This window comes from Cavia porcellus, unplaced genomic scaffold, assembly GCF_034190915.1.
Source record: "Cavia porcellus strain 051 isolate PalLab524CR breed Dunkin Hartley unplaced genomic scaffold, mCavPor4.1 scaffold_7, whole genome shotgun sequence".
NCBI lineage: Eukaryota > Metazoa > Chordata > Mammalia > Rodentia > Caviidae > Cavia > Cavia porcellus.
Window position 1 is genome coordinate 19,779,375 of NW_026947490.1, and position 17,212 is coordinate 19,796,586.

The following is a 17,212-nucleotide window of genomic DNA, read 5'->3' on the forward strand; positions in this document are numbered from 1 at the left end:
GTTTTTTTCTTGGGTGGTGCTTAGCATTTATCTAACTATTCTGCTTATGTCTAGCTTCAGGTCATTAGTAACTTCATTCCTGAACTTGTCTATGAGGCTCTCGAGATAGCGCTTTATGTCTATTTGTGCTGTGTCTGCTATTGCCTCTTTCTCAGGATTGGGGGCCGAGGACCCTTTTTTGTTGCTGCCTCTTCCCATATTCTTTGTTCCTTATATATGCAAGCATATATAGGAGGCCCAGCTTCCTTCCCTGTCAGTTACAGTCTGATTGAATTGCACCAGCTAGGTGTTCCTGCCCACTGCAGCACACCAGGAAGTTGCAGACCAGGCAGCCTATGGGGGGCCCACCCCTCCAGGTCACCTTCAGGAGCTGGGACCTGGGTTGTGCTAGCCTACTGGGTCTCAGCCAGCAGCATCACGTGGGCTAGGCACTGCTCAACAATCCCGCTTGAGAGGGGGATTAGTGACTGAAGTCACTGCAGCACCCTGTTCCCGCAAGTCTGCCCGGTCCCAGTATGTCCTCTGTTGGAGTCTCCTAGACCGTTTTCCCTCACTCACTGGAGGTGGATGCAGGGCTCCCCGCCCGTCCCGCTCTCAACTCTGTTCACCAATTCCCGTTCTCAGAGCTTCCGCATGTCTCTCTCCCTGCCGAGCCGATGCTGACGCAGCTGCGGCGATGGGAAACCCAAATCGCGGCTTCCAATGGCACCCAGCTTCCACGCTGAGGCTTTAGCTGTTCCTGTTATAGCACCAGGATTGCATTCCCAGTTGTTTTCTCTCAGCCCAGTTCATTCTTGGGTCACCGGGGCATATCTCCTCTTGCTTATGATTCCTTACTCAGCACCATTCTTGAATTCTAAGCTGGGTGTTTCAGAGAGCCTCCAAGTAGCTGCTGCTATCTGTCTGCCATGTTCTCCATCCAATAGATTTAGTGTTTCAGTTTTCATATACAGATCTTTGAGCCCTTTAGATTTCAGTTTAGTATATGGTGATAAGCATGGGTCTAGTTTTAGTTTTTGGCATATGGAGAGCCAGTTTTTTCAGCATAATTTATTATAGAGACTGTCATTGTTTCAGTGAATATATTTGGCCCCTTTATCAAAGATAAGGCAGTTGAGTGTGTTTTTAGCTGTGATTGTATCTTCCATTCTATTCATTTGATCTTCAGATCTGTTTTTGTTCCAGTACCATGTTGATTTTATTACAGTAGCTTTGTAGTATAACTTCAAGTCAGGGATTGTGATGCCTCCTGCCTTGCCTTTGCTGCTTAGAATTGCCTTTGATCTTCCTGGTCTCTTCTGGCTCTAGATGAATTTTAGGAGTGATTTCTCGAGATCTATGAGGTATATTGATGGTATTTTTATTGGAATTGTATTGAATCTGTATAAGAGTTTTGGGAGAATGGCCATTTTCACAATATTTATTCTTCCTATCCTTGAACCGAGGATGTCTTTACATTTTCTGAGATCCACTTCAATTTCTTTTTTCAAGGCATTTTTATTTTTCTTGTATGGATCTTTTACTTCTTTCATTAGATTAATTCCTAAGTATTTCAATTTTTTGGGTGCTAGTGTGAAGGGTGTGGCTTTTCGTTTTTCTCAGTGATTTTGTTGTTAGTGTATAGGAATGCTATTGATTTTTCATTATTGACTTTGTATCCAGCCACATTGGGAAATTTATTTATGATACATAGCATTCTTTCAATTGAGTTTTGGGCATCTTATATGTAGAGTATCATGTCATCTGCAAATAATGATAATTTAACTCCATCTTTTCCCATGTTTACTCCTTTTATTTCTCATCCTCTTACAAATAGTTGCTCAAGATACAAAAGTGAAACATACAAAGTGGGGATTCAAACTGCAAATACTAGTCAGTTGCTCTGACTAGTATTTCCAGTACTATGTTGAATAGGAGTGGTGATAATGGACATCCTTGTCTTGTACCTGATTTTAAGGTAAAAGCCTTCAGTTTTGGGGCATGTAATATGATACTGGCTGTTGGTTTGTGATAGGTGGCTTTTGTCATATTGAGGCAAAGACCATCTATTCTGGTTCTCTCTAAAGTTCTTATCATGAATGAGTGTTGTACCTTATCAAAAGCTTTTTCTGCATCTACAGAAATAATCATGTGATTCTTACTTTTGGCTCTATTGATATGGTGGATTACATTTATTGATTTACATATGTTGAACCATCCCTGCATGCCTGGGATGAACCCAATTTGGTCATGGTGTATAATCTTCTGGATGATTTCCTGCATCCTGCTTGCCAATATTTTATTGAGGATTTTTGCATCTATGTTCATTAGGGAGATTGGCCTGTAGTTCTCTTTTATAGTTGAGTCTTTCATAGGTTTTGGTCCTACAGTAATATTTGCTTCCAGGAGTGACTTAGGAAGAATTGCTTCCCTTTCAGTTTCATTGAAGATTTTGAAGCATGTCAGCATTGTCTTCTTTGTTTTTTGTAGAAGTGCACAGTGAATCCGGCTGGGCCTGGGTTTTTCTTTGTAGGTAAGGACTAAATTACATTGTCAATTTCATTAATAAAATTGGGTTATGCAACAGTTGTACATCTTCTTGACCCACCTTAGGTAGTTCATTTATTTCTAGGAATCTGTCCATTTCTTCTGTGCTGTTGAACTTATAAGAGTAGTGATTTTTGAAATAGGTGTTGATGATCTTCTGTATTTCCACAGAGTCTGTAGTGATTTCACCTTTTTCATTTGTTTTTTAAGATTTTATTTAAAGAAAGACTAAATCAACAGAAAATGGATGGAAATAGTACATACTTTTAAAGAAAAAAAAATAAACAGTACTAATTCACTAGTTGATTATTACATATTGTCCTCTTACAAATAGTTGCTCAAGATACAAAAGTGAAACATACAAAGTGGGGATTCAAACAGCAAAACTGCAAGTGGTTCTGTTCAGCTATCCAACAAAACCTTAGTAATATGGTTATCAATCCAATATACTTAGACATATGTGCAGTTATCCATATCTTCATTTATGTTGAGATAAAAAACCACAGCAGGCTAAAATCACTCTGAGCAAGGAATAATAGTATTCCTGGATTTCACATCATGACACTACAGGATAAGCACTTAGTACTCTAGTGTCTCTTTTCCTTCAAAGTATTTGTTCATTTCATCATGTGTTATAAGATCAGTTCTTGTAAACTGTTTATAGGTTCTATGCATGCATGGGTCTTAACATGTATTTCTATCCTTTCTATATTAGAGGGAGAAACAAAAAAAGCAAGACAAAACAAAATATATGCCTATAAAGACATGAAATGAAAAAGACATATAAAACCACTTTCCAAGGAGTTCTACAATGGTTACTGTGTTGTCTCTTGTTATTTTCAATAGAATTGTCTATATTATCAGACATAGGATAATTGAATGTAGCAGTACTTAACAATATTAATAAAAACCAAACTTTTTAGATAGTGTAAAACTTCAAAAACATGTAGTAATCAAACCAGAGTGGGTATCGTAGTGAATCTTGTTTTACAGGGTATATCAATCTGGGCTGTAGAGTATTTTCTTTCAGTGTAGTTGCCTATACTCTCAGACTTGATACTACCAATCATAACAGTTTTGAATAAAGTCTCTCTAAACCAAACAGCAATCAAACAAACCAGACTTACCTAAGATCAGTCATGATAAAACAGTATAAGTTACTCAGGGCTCCAGATTAAGTTAATAGGAAATTAAAGATGATCTATACTATATCCTGTTATTTTGGGGACACCTGTCTGTGCCCTCAGATCTAGTGCAAGTAGACAAACTGGGACAGAATATCATCTACCTAAGCAGAGCTGTGTGAGTAATGTGGGTTTTAAATCATGATACACTAGTCACAATATCCTCTGCCATCTTTTTAAGACTATTCCTCCCTTTTCACTCCCGCAGGGTGCACTGTGCTTTTTTGGGTCTCACCAACACCCTCAGTTTTTAGATTGGGGGGCAACCTGCTATTTACCTTAGTAGTTCTGATCCTTCTCCTTCCTGGACTTGATCTCTAGTTGTATTCCTTTACCTATTAATGCCTGTCTTTCCAACCTATCTACAAATACTGCTTGAGTTGCCCCTATTACTCTGATTCCCTGGCAAATAGAGAATGTTTTCTCATATTTGATTTTTGGTCCATAAACCCTTGATCAGGTTAATTATATTTCCTATGAAGAGTATCTCAGTGGACCCTACCTCCTGATATACTCTGCCTGTGTTTATTTATTTATTTTTTTACTTTTCTTTTTTTTTGTGTGTATCACGCCATCTATTTTAGAGATTGTAGCCTACCTTTTCTGTCTCATTTCTGTTGTGCTCTTTTTCTGCCATTAGTTGTCTGCTTTTCTTCTTCATTCCACTTTCTGTTCCATTCATTGAGGCCTATCTGTCACTGTGCCTGGAATCCTGGTACTTTTCTCTCTATACATAATGTCCTTTAGTATTCTCTGCAGAGTTGTATTGGTGGTCATGAATTTCCTCAGTTCCTGTTTGTCTTAGAAGCATCTTGTTTCTCCATTAGTTTCTAGAGAGAGTTTTACAGGGTATATCAATCTGGGCTGTAGGGTATTTTCTTTCAGGCCTTGGCATACTTTGCTCCAATCTCTTCTTGATTTGATAATCTGTGTCAAGAAATCTGCCATGATTTTGATGGGTTTTCCTTTATAGGTTATCTTTCTTTTCTCTGATGGTTTTTAGTATTCTGGTCTTATATTGAATTTCTGAGATCTTGATTATTTTATGCCTGGGTGTAGCTCTGCTTTGGTTGTAGGTAGCTGGAGTTCTGTATGCCTCATACATGTGAATATCATTTTCTTTTCTGATGCTTTGGAAGTTTCCCTTAATCATTTCTGTGAATAGCCTTTGTATCCCTGCTTCTTCACATTCTATTTTTTTGTCTTTTTATTTTTCTTTTTTATCAGTATCAGGGATCGAACTCATGACTGCATGCTTGCAAGGCAGGTGCTTATGCCACTGAGCTAAATCTCCAGCCCCTACATTCCTTATTCTTAAGCCATAGATCCTCTTGTCATCTTCTATCCTTTGTATTGTTACTGCCTGTTTCCTTGTTATTTTTAAGAAATTTTTCCTTTCTTGATCCCACATTGCAAACCTGTCCTCCAGTTTGGATAGTCTATCTTTAGTTCCTTTCAGTTTTGCCAGATTTCAATGGATTTTTTATTTCCTGGTAATCTGTTTGAACCTGCTTCATATATTCTATGTTTTCTTTATATTCTTCATCAAACACTTCTCTACTTTTTTGTGCTCCTCCATTCTTCCATCTGTGTATTCTTGAGAGGTGCTTAGCATTTCTTTTGTTAATCTACTTATATCTTGCTTTACTTGGTTAAATATTTCACTTTTGAACTAGTCTATGAGGTCCCAAAGATATCTCTTTATGTCCACTGATGCTGTGTCTGATATTGCATCTCCTCAATCTCTTTTTTATTTACCTCTCTTGGATCAATGTTCTCAGGGTTGGTGGCTAGGAACTTTTTCTTGTTGCTTCCTCTTCTCATATTTATTCTTTCTTCCATACAGTTGTGCAGAGGAAGTCCCAGTCCCTTTCCTTGTTGGTTATGGTTCTTCTGAAGCATGCTGGCTAGGTGATTCTGCCTACTTCAGTGTGTGACTGAAGAGCAAGAGGGGGCTTTGTATGCTGGCTCCTCCCTTCCATGTTAGTCAACCTACTGAGGCCTTCACTGCTTTAGTGTGCACCACACGTAGGGAATTGGTTTGGGTCTCAGCCAGGGCATGACCCAGGCCAAGCATACCGCACCAATCTAATCTGGGAAGGGAACAACCAAATGAAGTCACTGCTGTTCCTTGTTCTTGCCAGTGCTGCCCAATAACCAAAATGTCATCACATTGGTGTTCATTTCCCATGGAAGAGTTTTATTCCCGTCACTCACCCGGTCAGTGCAGGTCCTTGCCAACTCCATTCTCCATTAAGTTTACTGACCTCCATCTTCAGTGTGACTGCACTTCACTGTGACTGCAGTTCCAGTGAGTGAAAGCAGTGGGAATTCTGGTGTGTGAGAGCACAGAATCTTAGCTGCCTCAATTATATCCCCGGGACTGCAAGTTTGACTGGTTCTTTTTGCTTTAGTTTCTTCATGGGTTGAAAGAATCCATCTCCCTCTGTCTAGAATTTCCCACGCTGTATTATTTTGGAAACTGAGTTGTCTGTCTCAAGGAGCCTCTGTAATCTGCTATTATCCATCTGCCATCTTTACTGGAAGCCCCTCACCATTTTTACTTCTTAAGGCATGAATTTGAGCTTTTCCTTTCCTTTTTTTAGTGATGTTCGCTAGGGGCTTGTCAATTTTATTTATTCTTTCAAAGAACCAACTCTTTGATGCATCAGTTCATTGGATTGTTTTCCTAGTCTCTATTGCATTAATTTCTACTTTGATTTTTATAATTTCCTGCCTTATTTTGCCTTTGGGCTTGACTTGCTCTTCTTTTTCTAGATGTTTGAGGTGTAGCATCAGGTTGTTTATTTGTGTTCATTTTGTTTTCCTTATGTGGGAACTCAGTGCAATAAATTTTCCTCTGAGGAACACCTTCAGGACACCCCACAGATTCCAGTAAGTTGTATTTTCATTTGCATGTAGATATTGTTTAATTTCTTCTTTAATTTCCCCTGTGACCCACTGATTGCCCAAGTGTATTATTCAATTTCCATATGTTTGTGGGATTTTTGTAATTTCATTTATCATTAATTTCTAGTTTCATGGCCCTATGATCTGATAACATGCATGGGATAATTTCAGCTCCTTTGCATTCATTTAAATATGTTCTGTGGTCTAGTATATGGTCTATTTTAGAGAATGACCTATGTACTGCTGAGAAGAATGTATATTTTGATGTTGTTGGATGGAATAATCTGTAGACATCTATCAAATCCATTTGTTTATTGGTGTGATTCTGTTATGTTGTTTGCTTGTTGGTTTTCTGCCTGGTTGATCTGTCCCTAGGTGTCAATGGTGTGTTAAGGTCTCCTGTTATAGTTGTGTTATTGCTTGTTTGATTTTTCATTTCTGTTATTACTTGTTTTGTATAGCTCAGTGTTCGGGAATTTGGTGCATATGTATTTGAGGTTATTATCTCTTCCTCTTGAAGTTTTCCCCTAACTAACATTTAGTGACCTTCTTTATCTTTTTGGACCAGTTTTGGTTTGAAATTCACATTGTCTACAAAAAGAATAGCTATCCCCACTTTTTATGGGTTCCTGTTGCATGAAGTATTGTTTTCCATCATTTGACTTTCAGTCTATGAGTTTTGCTTTGTATTAGATGGGCTTCTTATAGACAGCATATGGTTGAATATTGTTTCTTGATTCATTCTGCCAGTCTGTTTCTTTTAATTGTTGAATTGAGACCATTTACTTTAATGGTTACAAGTGTTATACGTTTGTTTATTGTTGACATGTTATCTTTGTGCTGTTGTATCTTTACCTCTCTATTCTGTTTAATTGTTTGCCTTGCTTAGTGGGTTTTTCCTATGTGTATCTAGAATGTCTTTCAGGATTCTTTGCAGGGTTGGTTTGGTGATCATGAAGTTCTTCAGCTGTTCTTTGTCATGGAAGAGTCTTATTTCTCCATCCATTTTGAAGGACAGTTTTGCAGGTTGGAAGTTGTGTTCTTTATTATCTGAAATATTTTAACCCATGCTCCTGTTGATTTTGTTCTTTGGTTTGGGTTGAGAAGTCTTCTGTGATTCTGATAGGTTTTCCTTTGTAGGTGACTTTTTTTTCCCTCTCTAACAGCTTTTAATATTTTGTTCTTATGTTGGATTTCTGGGATGGTGATTTTTATATGTCTGGGTGTAGTTTTATTTTGTTTATGGCTATTTGGGGTCTCATATGTTTCACTAATCCATATGTCTGTTTCCATTCCCTGTTTGGGAAATTTTTAGGTATTACTTCTGTAAAAAGCCTCTTGATATCATTTGTGTTGTCCCCTTCTTTTTCATTTATCTCTATTAATCTTATGTTGTTTTTCTTTGCATCATCTTGCAGCTGTTGAATTGTTATTTCTTGATTTCTTATTATTTTCAAAAGATCATTCCTTTCCAGTTCACTAGCTGCAGTCTTGTCTTCATGGTCTGAAACTGTATCTTCACTTTCGTGGAGGTGCTTTTGACAACTTTCAATGGAATTTTTGATTTCCTGTATATCTTCTTGAATCTGCTTAATGTATTCTGTTTATTTCTTATATTGTTCATTCAGAGATTCTATCTTTTTTTCTTTGTTCTTCTAATTTTATAACTTTTTCTTCTTTAGATGTGTTCAGCATCTCTTTCATTACTTTTATCATTTCTTCTTTTACCTGGGAGATTATTTCTAATTTGAATTCCTTTAAAACTTCCCAGATTTGCATCTTTATTACAGTTGCTCTTACGTCAGGTATTTTATGTATATGGCATATATTTTCCTCTATGTTCATGGCTCCTAGGCTTTCTTGGGATGGGCTGGAGGCTTGATACTGCATTTGGGTCTTTTGTCTTGTCATTTTTCTATATTTTTATGTTTCAAGTGATGTTCCAAAGCTTCCCCTGGGTGTTTGGAAATCACCTCCCTAGACCCTTGGCTCCTGGGACTGAATGGAGGTTGGTGAGCATTGTCCAGTTAGACCCACAGGTCCTCCATGCCAACTCTGATGATCCAGGAGCTAGGTAGTCTCCTAATCACTGTGCCTGGTGATCCATAGAACTCCCTGGAAATCTCCTGTGTGCTCTCAGCTCCTCTGATTAAAGAAGGTCTCTGGGCATGGTCTAGTCTGGCCTATAAACGTACCAAGCCTAGTCCAGTTTGGCTGGAATCTGGGCAGGTAATTAACCCTAGCAGTTTTAAATAAATAACCTAATGGTGAATCTCAAGGTCATAGAAAAACATGAGCAGTTCAAACCTGGCATGAGTTTAATGAAAACATTATAAAAAGCTGAGCAGAAATTAATCAATATGAGAATTAAAAAATTCAAATTGTTAATGAGTCAAGTGGTTGGTTCTTTAAAATGATAAACAGGCCAGGTGTGGGGCATACACCTATAATTGTAGCAATTGGGAGACTGAGGTAGGAGGATCACAAGTTTGAGGCCTGCCCTGCTACATAGTAAGTTCAAGGTTAGCCTGGATTACATAGGAAGACCCTGTCTCAAAAAAATGAAACCAATATAGACAAACAAATAATAAACAAGATAGACAAACTCTTAGCCAAACTTAGAAAAAAAAGAACAGAACAAAATTAGTATCAATATAATTAGAAACTTAAAAATGAAACCATAATGGATATTATCACAATATAGAGGATTGTAAGAAAATTTTTAAAAATATAGACAAAGAGACTAAAAACAAATTCTGGAGAAAAGACAGTTTCTCTAAGAAATGGTGTTAGAAAAACTGGTTTTATATGTGTAAAAGAATGAAAACTACGTATGTATCTGTCCACTTGTACTAAAATCATATCAGAGTGGATTTAATAATTAGATATAAACAGAAAAACAGTGGAAATGATGGGACAGAAAATTAGGAAGACAGTTGAAGCTGGAGACATAAGGAAGGACTTTCTGAACAGAATTCCAGTGCCACCTGAAATAATATCAAAAGTTGATAAAGTTCAGTATTTTAACCACTAGGGAAATGCAAATCTAAACAACCCTATCTTAAGAATCTATCTTACCTTCACTCAGAATATCATCAAAAATAGGAAAAAACCAAATACTGGGAAGAATGTGTGGGAAAAAGGAGTCCCTGAACATTGTTGATGGGAATGTAAACTAGTGCAACTAATCTGAAAATCAGAATGGTGATGCATAAAAAACAAACAAACAAAAGAAAGCCAGTTAAACTAAAAATAGAAACTGTATTTCACATAGTTAACCTACCCTGAAGGAGTTAAAGATGTCATACTATTACGGCACATGCATAAACATGTTTGTAGTAGCAAAATTTGCAACTCAATAAAGTATGCAAATAAGCTACCTATCCAACATGAATACATAAAGAAAAGGTGATATATATATATATACACAATGAGGTCCTTGGCTCCTGGACCTTGAACAGAGTCTCCAATCAAGTAGTGTCAGGAGTTCTAGCTCTATCTTTTCAGTTGGCATTTCTAATGTTTCCTAACTCTCTCCTTTCTGCACATGATCAGGTACAGTTTGCAACAATGGCTCCACTCAGTACCAAATTCTGTCATAGTTACTTTTCTCATTGCTGAGACAAAGTGCTCATCACTCAAAGGTAAAGGAGAAAAAAGTTTATTTAGTTCACAATTTGTAGAGACTACAATCCCTAGTCTACTGGCTCCAAGGCAGGGTGGGTAGAAGACAGGAATCACAGAGAATAAACAATTCATGGCTCCCAGAAGACAACAAAAGCAACAAAGGATGACTATAGCTCTTTCTATCTCATATTTTATCCAGGCTATTTTAGTGCAGGTACACCCACACCCTTAATGCTAGTGCCCTTGGTCCTACCATTGCACCATGAATTAATCCCACATCATACAATCTGTATCCAGCCAGCTCTGAAAAAAACACTACCTGGGAGCATTACTTTGCGGAGACACCTAGAGACAAACTATAACAAGTTCTCGCCACACAAACTCCAGCATAGAAAACACGTCAGTGCCCGGTCAGCTGTGTGTGCTGAAAGTACATCAGTGTTATCACAAGGAAGTAGAATGCCCTGAGTTTAGAGACAATTTTTCTACATAGTAGACATAGGATATGATGTCTTCTACAAAAGAAGTTCTGGAGGTTTTGAAAGTTCATGGCCCTTATACAGAAAATTGGGAAAGTGAGAAATGTCTACATTTAGGCAAAATTCTGGTGGATATGGGGGTTCATATTCTCTGAGAAAATAGTGTTCATGTGACCCAGGTTCTATCTCTTAGTATGGTGGTTTGAAGGATGTGCCTCGCACATCTCACAAAGGCAAACTCTTGAGGATAGTTGGAGGTTCCCACGTCCTGCATGAGACAGAAATTTTGTGGAAACGGAGTTGAACTCACTGAAGCACCAAGTCTGGCGAAGACGCAGTCAAAAAAGAACTGCAGGCCATTGTCCCTAATGAGCATAGATGCCAAAAATCTGAATTAAATACTAGCCAAGAGAATGCAGCAAATTATCAGGAAATTTATATATCATGAGCAAGTGTATTCATTCCAGGAATGCAGAGATGGTTCAATATAGGCAAATCAATAAATGTAGTACACTATATTTATAGAACCATGGCAAAAACCATATAATCATCTCAGTAGATGCATAAAAAGCTTTTAACAATGTCCAAATTCATTAATAATAAAAATCAGAGAAAAGTATACATTTGTGCAACTACTATGAAAATCAGTGTGCAGATTCTTTAAAATCTAGGACTGGAGGTTGCATTTGACACAGTTATTATCCTCCTGGGTTTCTTCCCAGAAGCATTAAAAACTTTTTACCCAGGGACATATGTGCATCCATGGTCAGTAGTAGCTAGATCTTGGAAACAACCTAATTTCCAACAATGGAAGAATGAATAAAAAGGATTTTTTTTTACAATGGAGTTCTACGTAGCCACAAGGAATGATAAACTCAAGGCTTTTGTGGATAAATTGATGCACAAGAGACTATACTCACAAATGAAATAAATCAGACTTGAATATGTGAACACTGTATTGCCTTCCTACTGTAAGAAGTTATATGTATGAATATAATTACACTATAATATATAGCATATATATGAATATATGATGGTTAAGATTTTTAAAACTCCAAGGAAAATTGGAATATATGGTTTTTATCTCAATCTATAAAAGCTACCTATGACATACAAATGCCAATATCATACTAAATGGACACAAACTGAAAACTTTCACTGTTATATCAGGAATGAGGCAAGGATATCCACTACCATCACTTCTCGTCAATATAGTTCTGAAAACATTAGCCAGAGCAATTAGACAAGAGAGAAATAACAGGAACAAAGCTAGAAAAGGAAAAAGATAAAATTTCATTATTCACAGATGACATGACACTGTACAAAGACCCAAAAACTCCACATAAAGATTTCTATATTTAATAACCAAATTCAGTGATATAGCTAGATATAAAGTCAATATTCAAATATAAATAGAATTCCTGTACACAAACAAGATATTCACTGAGGAAGAAATTATTAAAATAGAGAAAGGGAGGGAGAACATTAAGCATTAATCTAATAGAAGAATAAAAGTTTTATTCATTGAATACTACTACTCTGAAGAAAAGACTACAACGGATATCAGAATATGGAAAGACATCATTTAATCCTGGATAGTAGGAATTAACATAGTAAAAATGGCTTTACTCCCTAAATTCTTTCACAGATTAAATGCAATTCCAAACAAAATATCACTGTCAAGCCTAACAGAATTAGGAAAACATTTCTAAAGTGTATTTGGAACCAGAAGTGACCTAGAATAGAGAAATCATAATCCCTGACTTGAAATTACACTACATAGCTACTGTGATAAAATCATCATGGCACTGGCAAAAATCAATGAGGAAATAAATAGATAAACAGACCTGAGGATCAGTAGAACAGATTAGAGTATGCAAACACAACTACAAATATACTCAGCCACCTTCTTAGAAAAAGGGTTCAAACTTGTTCTCTGGAATAAAGATAGTCTGCTTCATAAATAATGCTGGAAAAATTGGCTGTTTACATGCTAAAGACAAAAACTAGATCCATGTCTGTGACCGTGCACTCAACCAAAGTATAAATGCATCAAGGATCTAAATATTAAGTCAGAAATGCTAAGTATACTGAAAGAGAAATAGGAAGAAATCTTAAAGGCATAGTTGTAGGCAAAGGCTGCAAGAAAAAATAAACACTTAGAAATCACTACATGATAAATTACATACTGTTATCTTAGAAATAATAGTTCAAGTTACAAAATTAAAGCATACAAAGTGGACATTCAAACAGTGAGACCGCAAACAGTTCTGATCAAAGATCCAACAAAAGCTTAGTAATATGGCCGTCTATCTTGCACACTTAAACATACATGAGTTATATCCTTTTAGAGCACTTTCTTTTCCTTTCTTTTTTACAATAACAATGGCACATTTTGGGTTTTATTACTCCTACAATTCTTATTACTTTTTACAATACCGGCACAATGTGATATTTATAAATATTAGTCTTATTTATTCCACTTATGAGAATTGCCTCCATTTACCTATGAAGGCCTCCAGTTCATCCTTTTTTTATAGTGGAGTAATATTCTATTGTGTAAAATATCACATATATTTCATCCATTCTGCAGTTGATGAGCGTTTTGCTTGTTTCCAAGATTTAGCTACTACAAATTGTGCTTCTATGAACATGGGTGCTCTTATATCACTGTGACATGATCTTTTCAGGATTTCTGGGAAAACACCAAGGAGGGGAATAGCTGGGTTGAATGGAACTTCCAATCCTAGTCTTCTGAAAAATCTCCATACTGATTTCCATAGTGGCTGCACCAGTCTACACTCCCACCAGCAATGGAGCAGTGTTCCTTTTCCCCCAGCAGCCTCACCTACACCTGTTATCAGTTATTTACTTGACGGGAACTATTCTTCCTGGAATGAGATGAAATCTCAATGCTGTTTTAGTTTGCATTTTTTGAATGACCAGTGATGGTGAACATTTCTTCATGTATTTATTTGCAATTTGTATACCTTTATCTGAGAACTGTGTGTTCATCTCAGATGCCCATTTTTGGAGAGGGTCTTTAAATTTGAGGGTCTTGATTTTTTTTAGTTCTTTATATGTTCTCAATATAAGTCCTTTGTCTGAGGAGTTGCTGGCTATAATTCTTTTCCATTCTGTGAGTTTTCTTTTCACTCTGTTGGTGATTTCTTTGAAGTGCAGAAACTTTTCAATAATATGAGATTCCAGTTGTTGATTCTTTGAAGTGTTTCCCATGCAGTTTGCACTTAGTTTATGAATTGTCTGCCTATCTCTACCTACCTTGTATTCTAGTAGATTTATTGTTTCTGTTTTAATATTTACATCTTTGATCCATTTAGACTTTGGTTTTGTGCATGGCAATATGCATGGGTCTAGCTTCCGTCTTTGGAAATGGGAAAGCCAGTTTTTGATTGGAGAATTTTGATGCCCATATTTTGTCTGAATACCTACCTTAAAGATAACAGTTTGAAATGTATTAACTATTGTTACTCACTCTTTATTTTGTTATGAAATTTGTTTTATTTTTCCCTAAAATAAAAATTACATCAATAATATTCTGGAAAAAATAGTCTTGTTGATTTTGTTATTTGGTTCATGTATAGTTAACATTTTCTTTGGCCTAGTTTCTTCAAGTCTTAAAGCTATATGCCCACCAAAAATGAGAATACTTGGTACCTATTGAGGACTTCTAGATAGACCCTCTGGGGAGTATCTACAACTGCCAATCACAACTACAACCTCCTGCAGCAGAAGTAGCCAGAAGAGTCATTGCCACTTGCCTCTTCATGACAGGTAGAAGGACCTCTTCAGAGGGGGGATATTAGAGACAACTAAGATAGGTAAAATATTATAGGCAGTCAGGCAGGGCTAGAATCTTGAGGGAGTCAGTGTAGAGGATAAAAAAGTGTTGCATCTATGCCTACGGTACAATTACTGAAGGCCAGACCTCAAGATAAGTGTGTAATGATTGGGCCTGTATATCATCCCTGGGGATATGATAATTGATATCACCTGGTCCAATAAAATCTAGATAGACATCAGTCACCCTGATAGGTGATCACAATGCTCCTGATATATATCTTCCTAAAAAGAACTTTTGTTCTTTCTATGTACACTTGTTACATGGCCTACATTTCCAGTGGACCAATATTACCTAAGTGGCTATACTTGTAATGTTATTGATTGGTCGTAGTTTTGAACCATGTTGTGCTCACCTCATGATTTTAATCTATAAAACTTGCTTTTTGAAGTGAGCTCACTGGTCAGCCATACTTTATTTTAAAGAGAATAAACCCAATGAAATAAAATAGAATAAAGCCAATCAAAACAATACAGTTAAAATGATACAGTATTTCAAAACAAGATAATATGAAATCAGCAATGGCTACCATAATATCTCTTATCTTCAGAATAGCTGTACATGCCATCAGATAAAATAAAAGCAAACAAAACAAAACAAAATATAAACAAACCAAACAAAACATGATGCAGGACTTTAAAGCAAGATGGTAGGGAATTAACAATGGTTACCACCTTCAGAAGGAAATCTCCCATAGTTGCTATACTGCATGTTGTTATCCTCTAAACAGATGCTCAGCCTAATGGCTTTAGGTTTGCAAATTCAATCAAACTAACACAGGCATTAAGTTGTTTTTATATTTTAGTAGATATCATCTCAACCTGTGTTTCTCTGAATCAGTTTACCAGTTACTTAATGGGGTGGAGGCACTAGGCACATTTTGTCTCCCAGCCTGCATGCTGGCTGGCTCACAGAAAGGGTCGGCCCAGCCCATGACTGCCACTCACTCACAGGAAGAAGTTGACTTCTTGGTTCCCTCACTGGGCCACATGGCTACCTGTCACTTTTTGTTTCCTTCCATCCTCTGAATAAAATGTTACTATTCTTCAATATCATTGTTCTTTAGAATTCACCATTGGGTCTTTTTTTATTTTTTATTTTTATCTTTTTCCTTTTTATCAGTACTGGGAATCGAACTCACGACTCCCTGCTTTGAAGGCAGGCGCTTATGCCCCTGAGCTAAATCCTCAGCCCCTGGGTCTTCTTTTTAGTCCAATCAGATATTGTGTATCTTTGGTTGACAAATTATGACCATATACACTTAGGGTTATTACAAAAAGTTATACACTAGTGTTATAGTTTGTGTCTATCTCTCCCTCAAAGACTAATGTAGTTTTAGATGGGGCTTTTTCAGATGTGGCTGAATATATAGTATGTGATGTTGGGATTAAGAAGATGTGTTTACTAAATTAGTCTACTGTTTGATTTGGCACTGGGTTTAAGGGGCAGAAAGATGCTGTTAAGGTCTCTTGTGGCTTTTGTTACCTTTTGCCTCATATGCCCATGTGACCTGTGCCACTCTGCCCTTGAACCTGCCAACTATGAACTGAAATTTCTTTAAACTGAAAGACAAATAAACCTTTCTTCCTTTGAGTGTCAGGTATTTTGTTTTAGTAATGAGCAAAGTAACTATGACAGCATTTGCTACCATGCAAGGAAGTTGTTATTGCGATTCTACCTGATCATGTAGTTAAGGAGCCTTTGGAAATGGCTTATAGGAAGAGTTCAGAAAGATTCAGAGATGTCAGCTGAAAAGGTGGAACTGGAACTCATCAGGCTGCAGTGTATGGGAGATTCTGCCAGAGTTTAGATGACCAAAAAGCCAATAAAGATGAGGCTTGGAGGATTCTGTTGTGAAGAAGGACTTTACTAATTGCTGGACCCCAGACAATGTGTGTTACATCTTGCAGAAAATTTGAATTTTGCTGATGTCCAGAAACTCTGCCTGAGACTAAGATTAGGGTTGGAAGACTAACTAATCTGGCAGAAGAAGTTTCAAGGCAGTCTAACATTCAGGAACTAGCATTGCCAGCGTTAGAAGCTTTCAGCAAGATTTTTGTTGAGAATCAAGAGCAATGAGCTCAGCAGAAAGATTTAAAACATTTTGAGTCCAGCTAGAAAGAAAACTCTAGTAAAACTGTGAACTGCATAGACAGAGCTCAGGAGATCTTCACTGCTGAGCAGGAAGAAGAGAATGGAAAAGATAGCCTGAGGAAATCACAAAAAGCAACGTAACTCCAACCTTCGCACCCTTAGACTTTCAAAGGTGATGAATTTGCTTTGAGAAGAGAGCCCCATAGCACCATGTTCCTGGAACGTGGTGGCCTAGGGAAGCTGTTCCTCAAGGTTTTGTTCATAGGCACTCAACCCCTACATCCAAGAAAAAAGAAAGCCTGGCAACTGCTACAGCTGGCAGCAGACCTTGGCACAGGCATGTAGCTCTGGTTTTAGGTGAATGCAGAATTAAAGACTTTTGGCTTCAAGAAGGCACCTATCCAGATTTCAGAAGAAGTCTTGGGAACCCAGGCAGTATGCTTCTGAGAAGGTAGTGTGTGAAGCTATGAATGTGAAGTCACAGTTGCTTAGAAGACTCCAGAAGTGTAATGTGGTACCACTGAGGCAAG

The 17,212-nt window shown here is 37.1% G+C and overlaps 1 pseudogene; it reads right to left on the reverse strand.

The window, feature by feature from the left end:
* LOC100718813 (putative protein FAM10A4) overlaps positions 1 to 15,522 on the reverse strand; it is a 31,151-nt pseudogene extending 15,629 nt beyond the window's left edge.
* Between the last annotated feature and the right edge of the window lie 1,690 nt (positions 15,523 to 17,212).